Raw genomic sequence first — 16,588 nt, 5'->3', positions numbered from 1 at the left:
TATTCTTTACTTTTTACAAACTATGTGCAAAAAAAAGCATTTAAAATACTACATCAGAGCTTATAAATCTATATAACATATAAAGAGGCTTGTCCTGACTGACCTATCAACCCACAGCCTAAACCCCTGGAGACAGAAATTTCAAATTTTCACAGTATATACTTTTTATAACGTAGGCATCCAATAAGAAAGGATTTTTGGAAAATCAACCCCTAAGAGGGTTAAATGGGGTGGTGAATTCGAAGTTTTAAAACTATAGCCATGAAAATTGGTATTTAGGCTTTCGGTTAAAAATAAAAAAATACGTATTTGGAAATTTCACCCCCAAGGGGGTTGAACAAGGGTAAAAAAAAGGTCGTAAAATATTTGTATTTGTTTTTTAAGTTAAATTCATGAAAATTGGTATTTGGGCTCTCAGTTAAAAACAAAAAACCACGTGTTTTAAGATTTCGGAAAATTTCATCCCCAAAGAGGTCAAACAAGGGATGAAAATTTGTATAAATATTTATAAATTCGTCATTTTTGAAGTTATATTTATGAAAATTGGGATTTGGGCTTTCGGTTAAAAATGACGAAACACGTGGTTTAGGATTTTTGAAAATTCCACCCTCTAGGGGGTTAAACAGGGATGACATTTTGTATTAAAATATGTCATTTATAAAGTTAAATCAAGTTAAAAATCAAGTAATACGTGTTTCAGGATTTTTGGAAATTTCACCCTCAAGGGGGTTGAACAAGGGTAAAACTTCGTAAAATATCCGTTTTTTTTTAAATTAAATCTATGAAAATTGGTATTTGGGTGTTCAGTTAAAAACAAAATAGCACGTGTTTCAAGATTTTGGAGAATTCTATCCCTAAGGGGGTCAAATAAGGGATGAAAGTTTGTATAAATATGTATAGTTAAACATGGAATGAAAATTTGTATCAAAATTTGTCATTGTTAAGTAATATCCATGAAATAAGACTTAAAATTTTACGGTTTTTAAATAAGTTATAAAAGACGGACTTTTTATTTTTTCTACAAAGTTCATAATAAATTATGTGTTGCTATATTTTGTTAGTAAGCTTCTTGGCCATTCTGCGTTTTGAAATAGTTGTGGGTGTCAAACTACTACGCGAGCGAAGCCGCGGGCAACAGCTAGTATTCTATAAATTCCCACTTCTGATTACCTAAGAACAAAAATAATTGTGGAAATTGCCAAAAAAACACAAGTTAGTTAATTCGTTAATGAATTGTAGATGTCTATTTGCGTTTTCAAATTTTGTCTTAAATTCTTGCTTCATAAGCAATTAGTGTCTGACATTTTCAAAATTGAAATAATTACTAAATTGTTTAAAGTTACAATAGAGGTGAGGAAAAAATGTGGTTTTGTAGTTTATTGTGAAAATGCTTCAACAAATATGTAGATCGATGAGTATTCCTCGTATATTTCTCCCAAAATTAGGATTATACAAATTAGCATATTGTGCCTTTTGTTCCTATAGATCTTCGCTTCCCATTAGGTGGCGGACCCACAACTAGAAACGTCTTGCAATAAATTTGCATACCTACTGAAAGCACATACGGAAATAAAAAACGTTGGGTTTATAGTCGGTTTTATATTAAGGCAGGAGAATAAACCCAAATACCAGAGAAACGGCAACAACTTTTATTTAAAGCGATTTTAAATTTGCCCCAACTGTATCAACTCAATATTCTTCTCCAAAAATTTAGTTTTTGTCGTTATACTTGCCGAAAACATGATGAATTGTCAGTGTTTCCGGTGTTTTTCCGATGACACTGGCGTCATTTCCGCCAAGCACACAATTCCGGGTTGCAGTGCTGCAATGAAGAATGCATGTGTGTGCCGATACAGAATAATCAAGTGGGGCCCCAAAAGAGTCCGGGTTACGCCGCCGGCACAACATAACACACAGACCTCCATAATAAAGTAATAAACCCTACATAATGAACGCCAGTCGGCCGCCGTTATTAACTTAATGTGACAGAACAGAGGCCACTCTCCGGCGTATATTGGACCAGGGTGGACATGTAAATTGCAGACCGAGGCCGAAACGCTGCCCGTAACATTTGCATCTTCATGTTCACTTACTTATAATCAATTGCACCCTATCTAATTAAAAGTCAATTTTGTATGGGATGGAGGAAACGACGACGCGCCCATTTCCTCCTCATTTCTTCGCCTGAACGATTTTTAATGTTGGAAAAATACGACGGCTAAGTGGATCACGTGACAGGGGTGGTTCGCAATTACCTCGGCTTGTTTTATTGTTTGCATTGATGTGGTTAAAGACTATTTATCAAAAAAACAAAGTATAGGTTGTCTAGAAAACAAATGGTTGCACCTATTTCTAATATTCTCGTTCCGATATAATAAAGCAATCAAGTACGTCTAAAGCAAGTTTTATTTAATTTGTTGACGCTTTAATTAATCAAACAAACGTTTTAATCTAGCAGCAAAAATAAAAAGCTGGAATTAAGGTGCAACGAGACAAATCTAATTATTTTATTTTATTCTCCTTGCTGAATTTTCTGCATGTGGCTCTAGTGTTCTATTTAAATTTAAACCAAACAAATATTTTTGAAATAAATACGCATTGTGCTAACCCGATCATCAATTTTCGGTTATAAGCAATGTTTCGACTAAACAATGAAACTCCACAAATGAAACTAAATTTCACGCTGTAGATTATCAACAGAAGCGTTTGTATATAAACTAAATACAATTTTATTTAATTATTCCATTGTTGAATTAGTAAATATTAGCACCAATGCTAATAAGCTGTGTATTTATTGTAACAACTGATGCTCCCGCAGACACACAAGCTAAATGCAAAATTGAATAAATAAGGCTTGTTTGTAAGTAATTTTTTTTGTAAATTTAAGGGTGTTTACAAGCAAAAACAACTTATCCTTAATGCCAAAGTATAAACAAGTATCAAATAAATGTCTTCTCGTTGGGCAAAATGTGGAACAAAGCTTAAACATCAAACAAAATCTCCATTTATTGGTAATAAAGTTATGTATATTTACGCCGTATAAAACATTAAAAGCATATGCATATCGCTAATCTGTAATGTATCAATTTACAAATTTTATTATTTATAAAAGTAAAATTTTTGTGCCCCTGGTGACATGAAAGAACAAGCTAATGACTCACTTACACTGGTTGTTAATAATAAATGCACTTAAAATGCTTTGCTACACGTTTCTAGCTTTATTTCTTTGGAATAATTTATTTTGAAATGGTAAATGTGCCACTTAATTATTAAATATTATTGAAAATCAGTGTAAAACGTAAAATATTTCATTTCGTAAAAGAAATTTATTAATATGCACACAAATCGACGAGAGTAAATCGAGTTAGCATATTTTTCTTCCATTAAAATTTATTATTGATTTTAACGGCTCCCTGAACTCATCCACGTCCAAAGATTTATCTCAGTGAGGAGTCTTAAGATGTCTTTAATTTCCTTCGGGACACTTAGATATACCATTACGCCAAGTCAGGAATAAGCCGTAAAAGTTTGCACTTTTTTGTGATAACAAAAATATGTAGATGTAGAGGCTTTGTTGTCTTAAGTTTCAGCTTAATAGGTTTTCTCATTAAAGCACTAATCGATGCGGTCCTAAATTACTAAATATATTGACTTAAGACGTTAATAAATTTAGATAAGCTTTGTACATACTCCTTATCTCAAGTTACGGTTATTGCAGTCGAACATACGCGTGTTCCAATTTAAACTTGTCGATGTGGTGAATTACGCGTTAAATAATTTATTTACCGGCAAAAGAATTAAATTGCGCCAGTTGGAACTTTTAGACTGAGATATGGAAAAGTGATGTCAAGCTGCAGTAAATTTTTAATCCTTTAGGAGTCCCTGCGTGCCTTTCTCATCAAAACCCAAGTGGAGATTTTCGAAAGCAAACTGCACAAAATTTAATAAAACCGGGCCATTGTTTCCTGAATAATTGCGGGATAACTAGAAAAAAGTAATTTAAAGAATAATAGCTCAGGTAGAGTTAGGGTTTCTTCGCTGGGCGTCTTTAAAACGAAAACAAAAGCCCGGCGTTTCTTTATCCGTGATTTTTTTCTTTAAAGTTAATTAAGTCGTTTTGATGAAACTCTTTTAAATTAAATGCTAAATTAGTTTTTTCAAACGACGCAGACGGAATAACGATGTCATTTTTAATTGTTGCAGGAAATATTTTCGGGTTGATTAGATTCTTTATTTGAGACAGCGGAAGACGAAGGAAATTTGCCGGGAATACTGGGCTTTGCATGTGCATTGTAAACCACATTTAAATGAGTCCACACACAAGTTGCATCATTTCTGATTCTGTAGACATATGTTTGCAAACTGGCCAAGTTTCAGCGGCTTTAATTTACGTCTCTGTCATACATTTAGTGACCGGCTGGTCTAATTTTGTAACTGTTGTTAAATCATGTGTTGCATGGAACGATTCTCCATTAGTGCTTACAGGAATATGTATTTAATAATTTACAATGCGTCTAAAAGCTATTAAATTATTAATAATTTAAAAGTTGCACATGTAACGATAAAAAAATCTCCCGGCGCATTCACCTTTTTTCAGTGGCAGAAAAAATAATATCTGGTAGAATTTTTTTGTAATTTTATTAATTTGAATCATTTTTCCGCTATTTTTATAACAGCATGACTCAAAAATTTACTATTATGTTAAATTACTGTATTATGTTAAAGCTACTCATATTTTTAAATAATGTTTTATTAGTTGTACTAATTTACGATCAGTTACTTACAGATTAAAATCTAATGGAAGTAATGTGGATATCTGCATGACATATATATCCTAGCAATTTTCCTAGGTAATTATCTCCTAAACTACAAAGTTCCATTGCAGAGCTATCCTACGTTAACCTTGGTAAATAATAGAGATTGTATTGTATTTAGGTAAACACTATGCACTTTATATCCCCAACATAATCGTAGCCTAACTGTTTCTAAATTGCATTTTGTTGAAGCTACTCAGGAATTAGGGTTACACGTCTGAAAGCTAATGTATCGAACTTGATTCGTTCTCAAATTATTCAGCCATGAATTATACAGAATTTTGGTATCTTTATTAGCTTAAACTCAACTTCATAATTAATTCGTTTATTTTGTTTTAGTTACAGGATTTCTTCCCAACTCTAACAAATTGTAAAAGTTTACTTTTTAAAATTTTCTGTACTACCTCTAGAAATATCCCTAACAGTATTAAAGAAGTAAAAGAGAAAAAATTCAGTAAGGAGGTTTTGCACGTCAAAACCGTCTGTTGCTAGCAATTTAAAAATTACAAGTTTTTATACTCGAAATAAAAGTCTAAAGTTTATCAGATAAAAATCGACCAAATGTTATACGAGATCTAGACTTGATGTCGTGACGTGATGTATATGCGAATTCGATCTTGCCTCGTAATCAATAGTTGTAATACATGTGAATATGTGAAAAGGAAGTTAAATAAATTTGAAAAGATTTACTGCAAGATATAAGCATCTGAAAATTGTACTTATCCTTATTTTGCTTCCTGGTGATTCTGCATGACTGAAATATCTAAATTATATTTTAGGCAAGCACCACGTCATTCTTTATTCCAACAGAATCAAATTAGTGCAACAATACAATATGTATGAATTGGTATAATCGGATAAAAGTAACCAACTGGCCTGCAAAACGATTTTGGCTATTTCCGCCTATTTACTATTCATAATTAAGAGTATTGTTGCAGAAGCGGTATTTTGTGCCACTACACTATCGAGTTTTGTAGTAAAACTGTTCAACATCATCAGCAAACATTAGTTAAATTGGATTTGATTATACTTGCGAAACACGGAAAACGGATTTAGAGACGGAAGGGCCCTCATAATAATGGCAATTGTTGATTGAAATTGACAATGTTTTTGTGGAAAATATTGAGTTAATTAAACGAATTTCAAAAAACATCACTTAATAATAGCCAATCCGTCAATTTTCAAAAGTTTAGTTTTTATTTGTCGAGGATGCAAAAGTGAAACGAATGCAACTAATAATTTTGTCGAGCATGTATTGTATTTTTATTGTTGGAATTTTAATTTTTTTTTTATTATTGTGATGCTGAAAGTAGCTTTCAACCTTTGAATTTGAATGACAAGCAAGTGCATTCAAAATAATAGTGAGAATGTAAGTTTCCCTTTATGTACGCAATTAGGAAAATCTAAGGCAAAAACAATAAAGGAACCTCCTCGAAACTTTCCTCTTCAGCAAGTTCTTGTCTAGAGAGCAATTTGAAGCTGCAAGAAGATTATGATATCGTTGTGTGCTACTGTGCCGTGTGGAGAGTTACGTCTGTTTGTGGCTGTTTGTAATTGTATGCGTCGGCAGGATTCGATATAACGATTTCAAAGTGGATCCCGACATGATTGTATTTACTCTACACGATTAAAACGACACCACTTTATTTGCATAATGTCGAAAACTGCAAAATAGACAAACACCTGCCTATCAAATACACTCACGTTTGAAATAAAATTGTTTTTGTTTGACATTATTATCGTGTTGCGCTGTTCAAATAGCTGAAAGTGGGCGTAATTTGTTTAAAGAACCAATTTAAACAATGCAACATTTTTTATACCATATTTAAAATTGCACAAAATATATTGTCACAAATTGTTTAAGGGTGGGTTGCACCAACACTAGTTAAATTTAATCTCTGATTAAATCCATAGTAACCATTGTTATTATCATAGTTACAATTGTTCTTAATCAGAGATTAAATTTAACTAGTGTTGGTGCAAACCACCCTAAGTGCTTAATACTATTTTTCGGTGATCTATCTTTTCTCGTAATTATATTGATTGCATTACCTTTAGGAAAGTATTGTCCTCTTGTAACAATCATCACGTAAAATAATATTTAATTAACCACTTTGCTAATTAAGCACTAATTATAATCGCAGTTATTATTCCAGTCGTTGAAAACGTTTTATAATGACGACTACCTGCTCCCATCATCATTTCGACAAGCATTTTATTAATTAAATTCGATTCCTATTTTTAAAACCTTTCTTTTATTTTACAATTTGTTGTCATAGATGTTTCTATCTAAATATCAATTTTGTAATTACCTCAGATGAAATACTAAACAGGCTAATTCCTGATAAAGTCCATTACAATAAATGTGGAAAATAATTGCAGACCATTGGATTAATTTATGAAAAATTGAGAGCGCTCTTAGTAATTGTTATTTAGAGCTGTTATTAAAGTAAAATCAATTGATTTGCTTAATAAATAATTAGCTCGCCTAGGTGACTAGCATTTAAGAATAAAAATCGTAGAATGACGAGTTGTTTTGGCGTCACAGTTGTGTGTGAAACTGAAATTAGTTCAGCGTTGAAATAATTAATAATTTACATATCTGTGTGTTTAAGCCAACATTAATAAATGATATAAAGTCTACTAGTGACGTGTTGGCGTTTAAAAAATTCCTGAATCGGAGCGATAAAAATTCATTGTTACGAAATTGGAAGCTGTCGAATTTCCCCGACAAGTACTCTTCTCGAGTTACAAGTTATGATTTGAATACATTACAATAAATCAATTTCGTCTTCTTGTGATAATAAGAGTGGCAATTGCATCTTTTTAATCTGCTTTTCAAATCTGGATTTTCGCATGGAAAAGCTTCTTTTATTGGAGCAAAAGAGATTTACACCTCGACGCTTAATTGAATACTGGAAAAAGAACCAAGTGGAATTTTTATTTGAACGTTACGGCCGGCAATTATATGTTAATGGGCAAACATCAAACCGGTGACCTCGCAAATAAGTCTCCCATTTCGAAAATAAATGCTAAATAAAGAAGAACAGAATTTGGAGGAAAATTTACTTCCAGGAACGATACTAAAATGCAAAGCCATCTTTAATAGATTCAACAGGCTTTAAAAATCTTTATGGTTTGTTTTACAATGTCTCAAATATCGATTATGCAAATCTTACCAAACTTTACCTGAATTTATATCAACGAACTGTATAAAACAGTTGTTTGTAGAGGGTATACTTCTTTTATTACTTGTAACTTTCCCATTACCTCTACAGATTCCTTCGCTCCAAGATATAAACCTTCCACCGAACTTAAAACCAGTCTTATTTATTATAATAAAAATGTTGTTTAGAAAATTCTTTAAAAAGTGTTGTTTCTGTTGCGCTGTTATAATATGAAAAAAATTAATTTGGCAAGTCAGACGAAATTTTTGAAGAAAAATAGAAATACGAGTAGCTTTGCAACAACCAATATTTTTATTTTAATACAAATCAGTATTATTTCTCATTTCTGTCCTAAAATAGAAAAAATTGTTACTTATATTCGTTACGCGTAGACTAATAGAAGTAAATTGGTGTTTCGGATAACATTTTTTTGTGTATGAGAAAATGTGCTAAAATTTGATTTAACGTTGAGGTTTTCTGTCTGATAGAATTAGTAGATAGTTGAAAGGTTGCGTGGATATCTCGCCTTAGCAGGCGTATAGTGGCCGAAGTGTCGGTCACCGATAAAGAAATCGTTGGGCCATAAAAGACACTGCGAAATAATTTAAACCGTGAGAAAACGTATATCACAGAGCGAAATCGGCGCTGAATCGGGTACGTGTTTAATAATCTAAACGCTTGAGCGATTCTTTCACCTCTTCGTGATCTCGTATTTCTGGGTCGGCTCCAGCCATGTGGTTTTTGTCTGATTTGTAAAGCCAGAAGCTGCACCATCATATATTCTATGTGAGTACACCTCGTCTGGGGATTTATTTCCAGATTGAAAGTAAACCTTGTTCGGTATTCTAGTATTTTAGGAAATGATTATGAGAAAAAGCTGTATCACTTGCAGGGAGAGCTCACTGATTATGATTAAGTTCGGAGCACCGGTGAAATCGATTGTTTGTCAGACATACAAGAAAGTTTGGAATTCTACTTGCAGCAGCTAAAATTTCAAATTCTAGGCGAAGGATGCACGTGCACCCGTATATAGCTTCCATATCAAAATTGACTCGAAAAAATAGATTCTTACATCTGTGTACTCTCCATCTCTGAGTTTAAGACTGGCACGAAACGTATTCCGAAATTTACGGCTTCCTGCGAAAAGATTCCGACGAACATATTTCATATATTTTCTTGCGACCGGGACAACTCATGCGTGTTATTTCCATTCTCGCTTTTTTTAACCTTTCTCAATTGCTACCCTCACATTTATTTCATATTTTCTTTTACACTAAACTCCAATGCCAACTCCACATATTTTATTTACTACCAAAAATAGTGATATGGTTCGTTGATTGTGAAATATTTCATATAGTAGTTGTAGTTTTTTTTAAAGACATTATGGAAAGTGTCGCTTAGCGTCAACAAGACTTAATTTTGTCTTTATTAAAAGTTGTACATTGTCAGACGACACACTTTTGCCGTAATGTGGATGCACAGCATGCGTTGTTTTTAATGAAAACTCGGCTTGAACGCTTCCCTAGCGTCGAAAGTTTTTCCAAATTTCCTAATTAACAAGATACAAAATATATACATATTATAAAGTTACTACATAAAAACGTAAAACCGTGACAAATTTTGATGAAACTTTTGCAAAGAGAATTTTTTAATTTATGATTGATTAGTGATTACATTGAAAGCATAATTTATTGGTATTAACTTTCTATTATTTACAAACTATAGAGCCTAGATTACATATTGCATAACCTAAATGTTATTTATACAAATTTATTGATCCATTTATTTCGGTGGCTTTTATCTCAAAATTTCGCATTTATGAGCTTTTAATTGAATTATTATCTAAGATTAGTTCGTGCAGAAACCACTAGGTGTTGAGAGAAAATCTAATTTAATAATTAGATAAGTCTTAAATTTAGTTAGCCATATTTCCTATTTCCAAAGCTACCGCTAATTAATTAAAACAAAATCAATTATTACATTGTTCAGCTTTGAGCTTTATCCTTTTGTGTTGTTCGTCACTGTAATCAGATTTAATTAACAGTTCTCTATTATTATAACACTTTAAGTATTTGAAAAATTATTTTCTATTTGTGTTTTAAATATTACGCTTCTGGCGAAAATTCATTTTTTTGGTGTTTATCGTGGATTGTAAAGTACATAATTATTGGGGTCAATTAACTTATTTTCAGAATAAGGGCTACAAATTACTTGAATCATAATAGTTTATTCAAGTAATTATAATCAACAACAATTTTCATTATCTACTCTTTTAGTATTCCTGTCTGAATCAGCAAATTAAGCAAAAAGCTTTAAATTAAAGGTCAGTTTTTAGGGTGAGCTTTCAGTACTCTTTTTGAAGAGAGAGAAATTCAAGACGGATTTTAATGTAACATGCAAAAATCCATAATCACTTAGCCAGACCCTTGTCAAAAGTTTTCCCAAATTTAATATCGCATCATTGACACATGAGCTTCATGTCAGTGCTGTCGCTGATAAAACTTTTATTCAATATTGATAATGAACACCAAAACTAATAGCTTGTGAACAAATTGGATGACGCGGCGATCTTATGAATATTGAAACGATCACATAACTTATACTGCATTCGTATCCAAAGTTTCCGCTTTAATTAAACCCGGATTAAAATAATATAATTGAAATTCCCAAATTAGAATTCTGATACAGTTTTATTAATTACAAGAAACGAAACGGTGTAATTACAGTTGAATTATCGTTGAGCCCGGATCTTGACAAAAAACAAAATATCGGTCGAGCCGCCGTGGGAATATTAAATTCTTCTTCACTTATCGATGCCGGAAAAAAACTCATTTATAATTTAGAATTCACTCCAAAGGTATCAAATTAAAACCATAACTTTCAGCAGCGTCGACATTATGGTGAGTTGGAAGCCAATATCTTGATCCTCTTACTCGACAGTTTTCAAAAACTGATTACTGGATATTAAATTGGATAAATATATATTTTTGACTGGTTTCTAGTCTTAAATAATAGAAAACTTGATAATATCGCCGTGTAATCACTGTTGTATTTTTGTCATGAAAACTATTGTTATTATTTTGTCACGTTATTTTACCTGAATGACAGCTTATTTTGAAGGAACAGCATTATTCAAGCACGTTCGTGTTTGTCAACCATATATAGGCAACAACACGAATTTATTATTAATTTAATTTGGCTATAAAGATCTTTTATCCGTATATTTTGCAATCGCATTATCATAATGCATCCGGGAATCGAAAGCAGCCCCCTTGCTAACGCATTACCGACTCACCCAATTGTCTACCAACTTGCTTTTATACTTTCATTATACAAATTGTTATTCTGTGCCATTACGTGGCATCATGATATTATTACGTAATTTAATTTGTAAAGAAAAAGGTTAACAGTGAAAAATTTCAGCTGAATTTCCGCTTTTAAGGAAAAACGTGAAACAACGCCGCATTTTTCATTTAATTACATTAGCGGCGACGTAAGATCCACGACTATGGAGACCTTATTTGCCGCAATTGTGGCGCTATTATTGGATCATACACGTAATTAAATTGGAGCATAATCGTAATTAATTGGGGACTGGAGGTATCAGGGACTAGTTGATGGACATCTAATACATATTTTTGTGAAATTAAGACAATTAGGGCAAGAATCGATCGCAAAATTACAGGCTACGAGGTACGAGCCGGTGTTATTAGATCTAAATGTGTAACAACAGTAATTGAGCTAATGATCAAGCAAGTTGTGAATGCGTGTTTGTGTTTACCTTTTGTCCAAACTCTGTGTGTACGGCTAATTAATACTTTAGTACCTACCGAAAATAATTAGCGATAAAAATAAAGGAACGTTTAGTAATTAATTGGAAACAGAAATAGAGCTCGGATTACAATAAAAGCATCAAATGAGTGAAACTGATCACAAATAATCAAAAACATTTGCAGCTCTACATCTAAAACATCCTAATTAAACTTGTCTAAATATTTTTTTTGTTTTGTTTAAGAATTAATTTAAAAATGTGTGTCTATTTTAACAAAAATCCATTAACATCTTCAATTTAGCGAGAAGTTTTTAAGTTGAGCTTGTTTTACGTGTTGTAACACTAGAGGTTGTAACAATAACATACCTACGCTGCTAGAACAACATAGTTTCATCGATGAAACATATTCAAAGCTAATATCTCCCAGGTCAAGGTTAAAATGTAGATGTTACATTTAGTGGAAAATTTAATAATGCTGGAACTCATATGAATAAATTATGTAAATCTCTTATGCAGTTAGCTTGTGCTCCCAGATTTTCAACTAGCTTATTATATCTGTTAAAAATTTCGCAAATTTTAGTAATTTTGCTGTGTGAGTAAATTGTTTTTTAAAGGAATTAACCCGGAAAATGGACGGTCAGCGATGGGTCTAAATAAAATCCTGGCTTAAATTTTCACCGAATTATTATTTAGCAAATTTCCATATTAATAACCAGTGTTTAAAATTTAAATACGTAATTAAAGCCTCTCATTCAAACGCTCGTTTTTAACATTAAATTTATTTAGACTCTCTTCAAAATATTTCAGTGAAAAATGGCGATTCGTAGTTTAATTAAGACCTTTTATGCCGAGATTTAATTAATTTGTGTTTTACTATTTTTGCAGTATAAAAGATTCTTTGAGTTTTTGTTAGTTTTGAAATTATTTTACATATCAAGAGCTATACATACTTTATAAGCTTTTATGGCAAGTTTAGTTAATTTGATTCGGAAATTACAAACTTTATTACTGCTGCCGGAAGTGGTTAAATTCTCAACGGAACCCGTGGATAATAAAAGTTTTCTCAAAGTTATATAAACACCAAAGTGACAATTATAACATAAAAAATAACAATTTATTAATAGTTTAGTTCAGTTAAAAGCTTTGTGAAGAGTTTTTATTTTGTAAAATCGATTTGTTTATGCACATTTCACTTTGCAAACTTTGGTAACAGTATTGCGTTGTGAAGTTTCAATTTTCCACAACATTATGAAGTGAACATCTGGTTGAACCTCTCTGTAGTATGGAATAATGTATATTTGAGTTTACACACAGAGAAGGTTTCGTAGAAAATGCATCAGTTTTTCACAGAAATTATTTCCAACTTAACAATTGTTAACAGAAAAACTTTTACTTGAGAGAAAATTTAATTTGGTCCGGGGTTGTTTTAGATTAAAGTCAAACAAGCACTGATTGTAAAAATCCGGTTACTAAAGTGGCGATGTCGCCAGAGTATAAAATAGAAACAAAACGAATTAGAAGGTTGACCAAATGCGTGCGACATTCCATTCATTTTAAAAAGCTAAAGTAGATTGCACCCTCTTAATTTGATCAGGACTGAAACAAACGAAATTAGCTTCAAAAAAAGCGAACAAATTATTTAGTTTTTCTAGAGTTTTCATTAAAAATAAATTATTTAATTGTGGAGACAAATGCTAGCTCTTGTACTTTTTAATAGTAGACTCGTAACACTAATTATCTTATTTAACTTAATGTAGAGGAGAAGATTCGACAATTTACTTTTCAAGAGAGTCATTCTGTATGGAACACGAGCTGTTTTTAAAACGGCCACGTCTATGTTGCGACACAATTTAATTTTACACTCGATTTAAAATTTACTTAAATACTAGAATAATAAAACCGGTTCTAATTAAACTAAAAACTTCTATTGTTGTTGCTAATAAACTTCCGAGACGTTTACATGGGACAAAAACTTGAAAATCCTCTCTGAAACTTTTGCTAGACCGCGCGCATCTTAAATCCGGAATTTTTGTTATCTTGCTACTGCAGACATATTTTATACAAGCTTGGGAATATCTTCATTTGTAACGTAAAAATTTCCACGAAACTTTATAATATCGCTTTCGAGCAATTCAGAGATCTTTGAGAAACGGCCGTAAATAAATCCCGCGTGACTTTAAAGCATTCTTAATTGTCCAGCTTTGAATAAAATCTAAAAATGTCGTTGTCAGCATAACTAAAATTCAAATAAACTCAAGCAAGTTTCTGCTTAATTGCAAGTTTAATACAAAAATTGAGTTTTCAAATCTCTAGACTATACAGAACCGTAGTCTTTTCTGTGCTAGATTTCTACAAGTTCCACCCTTCGGCCACGTTTCGCACAAAAGACGTTATAACGGAGTCTAGGGATTTCTTGGCGAGCACTCCATTATATTTTATTTGAAGTATTTCATTTCATAATCATCTTTCCGACTAATATTCATCTCGATCACGTCAGACCTATATATTTTTCTCTTAAGCAAAATTTCTGCGGTCTACAAAGAACTGGAATCGGCCATTCTGCACCAACCTTTCTCAACGTTGGCTCTTACCCCAGTCTGATGATGCATGGCAGAAGCGTTTTAAAGATAATGAAAATAAAACCAGCTAAACGCCGTCTACTTTATATAAAATTGCTCTTACACTATATTACTGCTTATCTTTATGGTCACCAAGTATGGATTTTGTCTTATATCTGAGGTGACTCGGAACTCGAAAATATGGCGAGGTCGCGTCGAACAAGTCACCCTTTTATAACAGCCCTCAGTTCTTCTGTGTAATGTACATAATTAAATAACTAAACAAACTAAGACTTCAAACTAAAAAAGCATATTTAATGTTTCGTATTTCAAAAGAAATTAACTACTGTTAGAATATTGAATCAAAAATTTAATTAAAATAAAACAAAACAAGTTTCGTTCGAAATAGAAAAGACATCTCGCGGTAAAAAAATATTGTTATTCTACTATCATAGTTGCAAGCAGTAGTTTGAATTTAAAATTCTTCTGTTATAATAACTCAGTCTTTGGTGTTTCTGAAAATATGAGAGAAAGCAAGAGAAAACTTTAGTGGTGAAACAATTGTCTCGCTGACCAAAACTTGTAATGTGTAAGCGTTTGTTTAGTGGTTCCAAACTAACTGAAACAGAAAAAACCAAGCAATAATCCTCCATCAAAATTACCTCATAAATTTGAAATGCAAAATCAGCAAATGTAGCTGCAAAGCATTGTGGGCCGGCAACCGCAGTGTTTCATAATAAATTTCTTGGAATGAAAAGCGAAACAAGAAAAAGAGCATGATTGATTCGTGCATGATTTTCTGAAAGGGTTCATATTCTGTTTTGATTATATAAATTGCTGGTTGGCAAGACCCCAATAAATTCCTCTTTGCAGCCATCAATCAATATCATTCCCAAGTACGCTTTGTTGAACGATTAAAATTCATCGGAACTGCTTTTCCTCGAACATGACAAGATACACATCGTTTAATTTATTTATAAGAGAAGCCTTGTGATGGAACGTCGGTTTTAATACCGGTAATAATGGCCATAATGGGTCATAGCTTAATTTAACCCTGGCATTAATCATCTTGGACCGTGCAAGTCGTTTCTCTAGGGATAGAACGCTCGCTGCGGGTACCCAAAAAGTGAAGCAAAAACGCGGAATGGCAGTTTGGAACGGTTTGTCGGCTCTGATTTCTCACACAAATCTCTTATGGTAATTTTTATTTCTATTTACTCGGTTTTCTTTTTACCACTTCACCGGTATGAGAAAAGACAGGTGAGGGAGACAAAACGTTACAAGCACATTGCACGCAATGTTGAATAGTATTTCAAATTTATACTTAAACATTTGTAACAAAAAAAGTCTTTCAAGTAGCACCATTTCTTTAATAAATTCCAACAAAATGCTTATGTTCTTCATAAAATGCTCGAACAGTACTACGTTCTTTATTTAACTAAAAGTAAATTCAGCAAAATAGGATATTCTAGAAAATTGAATTTTCTATCAAATAGTTATTATGTTGAAAATCACCCCGTTTAAACTTGCATGTTGTGTTGACAAAAAGTCGAGTTGAGAATATGTCTCGTGCTACGAGTAAAACTTGAGAATGTTTACTAAACTCATGTCTTACTCTAATTTAATGTTAAAATAGTCGTTTTTTAGATAATGTTTGATATTAGCTTTAAATTAAAATAAATGTCAGTAGGAAAAACCTGCACTTTCGGGAGACATTTTTCGCCCGTTTCGTTAGTGAATATTTATTTTGTAAAGCTTCAATGTTTCCCGAGGGTCTCCAAATAAGCTTTACATACTTAAAAATGTTATCTTTGGGGTCGTACTATTCCTTGTTTTTTCTCGAAATCCGATAAAAACGTTTTTCCTTTTCCAATTCTCTCAAAGGAAAGTGCATTGGCGATTCACTTTCACGTATTCATTTTCCATAAAGGAAATCCGGCCTATTCTGTGTGAAAACCCCAAATTATTCATGTGAAACTCGTCCGATTTAAATAGTTAAATTGGTGGCTTTTTCAGTTGATCGTTTTGTTTGTTTGGATAATATTGGTAATAAAGAGGATGGTGAGAAGGGAAAAATCAAATTAATAAACCGCTGAAAAGGGTTGCACGTTTATAATTATAATTTCTGGAAGCTCTGCCGATCAGTGTCGCAAATAAACCAAACCGCTTAAAATGCAGGGAAATTGATTTTTCCCTTTTCACAAATATTTTTTATTTTGCTTTTTCAATCGGAACAATTTTGTGCAAGATTTAAAGAAAACAGATAAAGCGGAAATT

General features: G+C 32.3%; 1 protein-coding gene across 1 annotated transcript in view; it reads right to left on the bottom strand.

Moving 5' to 3' along the window:
* The window catches only part of LOC123003716, a 67,996-nt gene that overhangs the window by 3,686 nt on the left and 47,722 nt on the right, over positions 1-16,588 (bottom strand). The gene's annotated exons all lie outside the window — the stretch shown is intronic.

Source organism: Tribolium madens, unplaced genomic scaffold (assembly GCF_015345945.1).
Source record: "Tribolium madens isolate multiple individuals breed KSU strain unplaced genomic scaffold, Tmad_KSU_1.1 Scaffold_1;HRSCAF=32;Tcas5.2_LG8, whole genome shotgun sequence".
NCBI classification, from domain to species: Eukaryota; Metazoa; Arthropoda; class Insecta; order Coleoptera; family Tenebrionidae; genus Tribolium; species Tribolium madens.
Note: the sequence above shows the minus strand (reverse complement) of the source record. Positions and strands in the feature narration are given on the sequence as shown.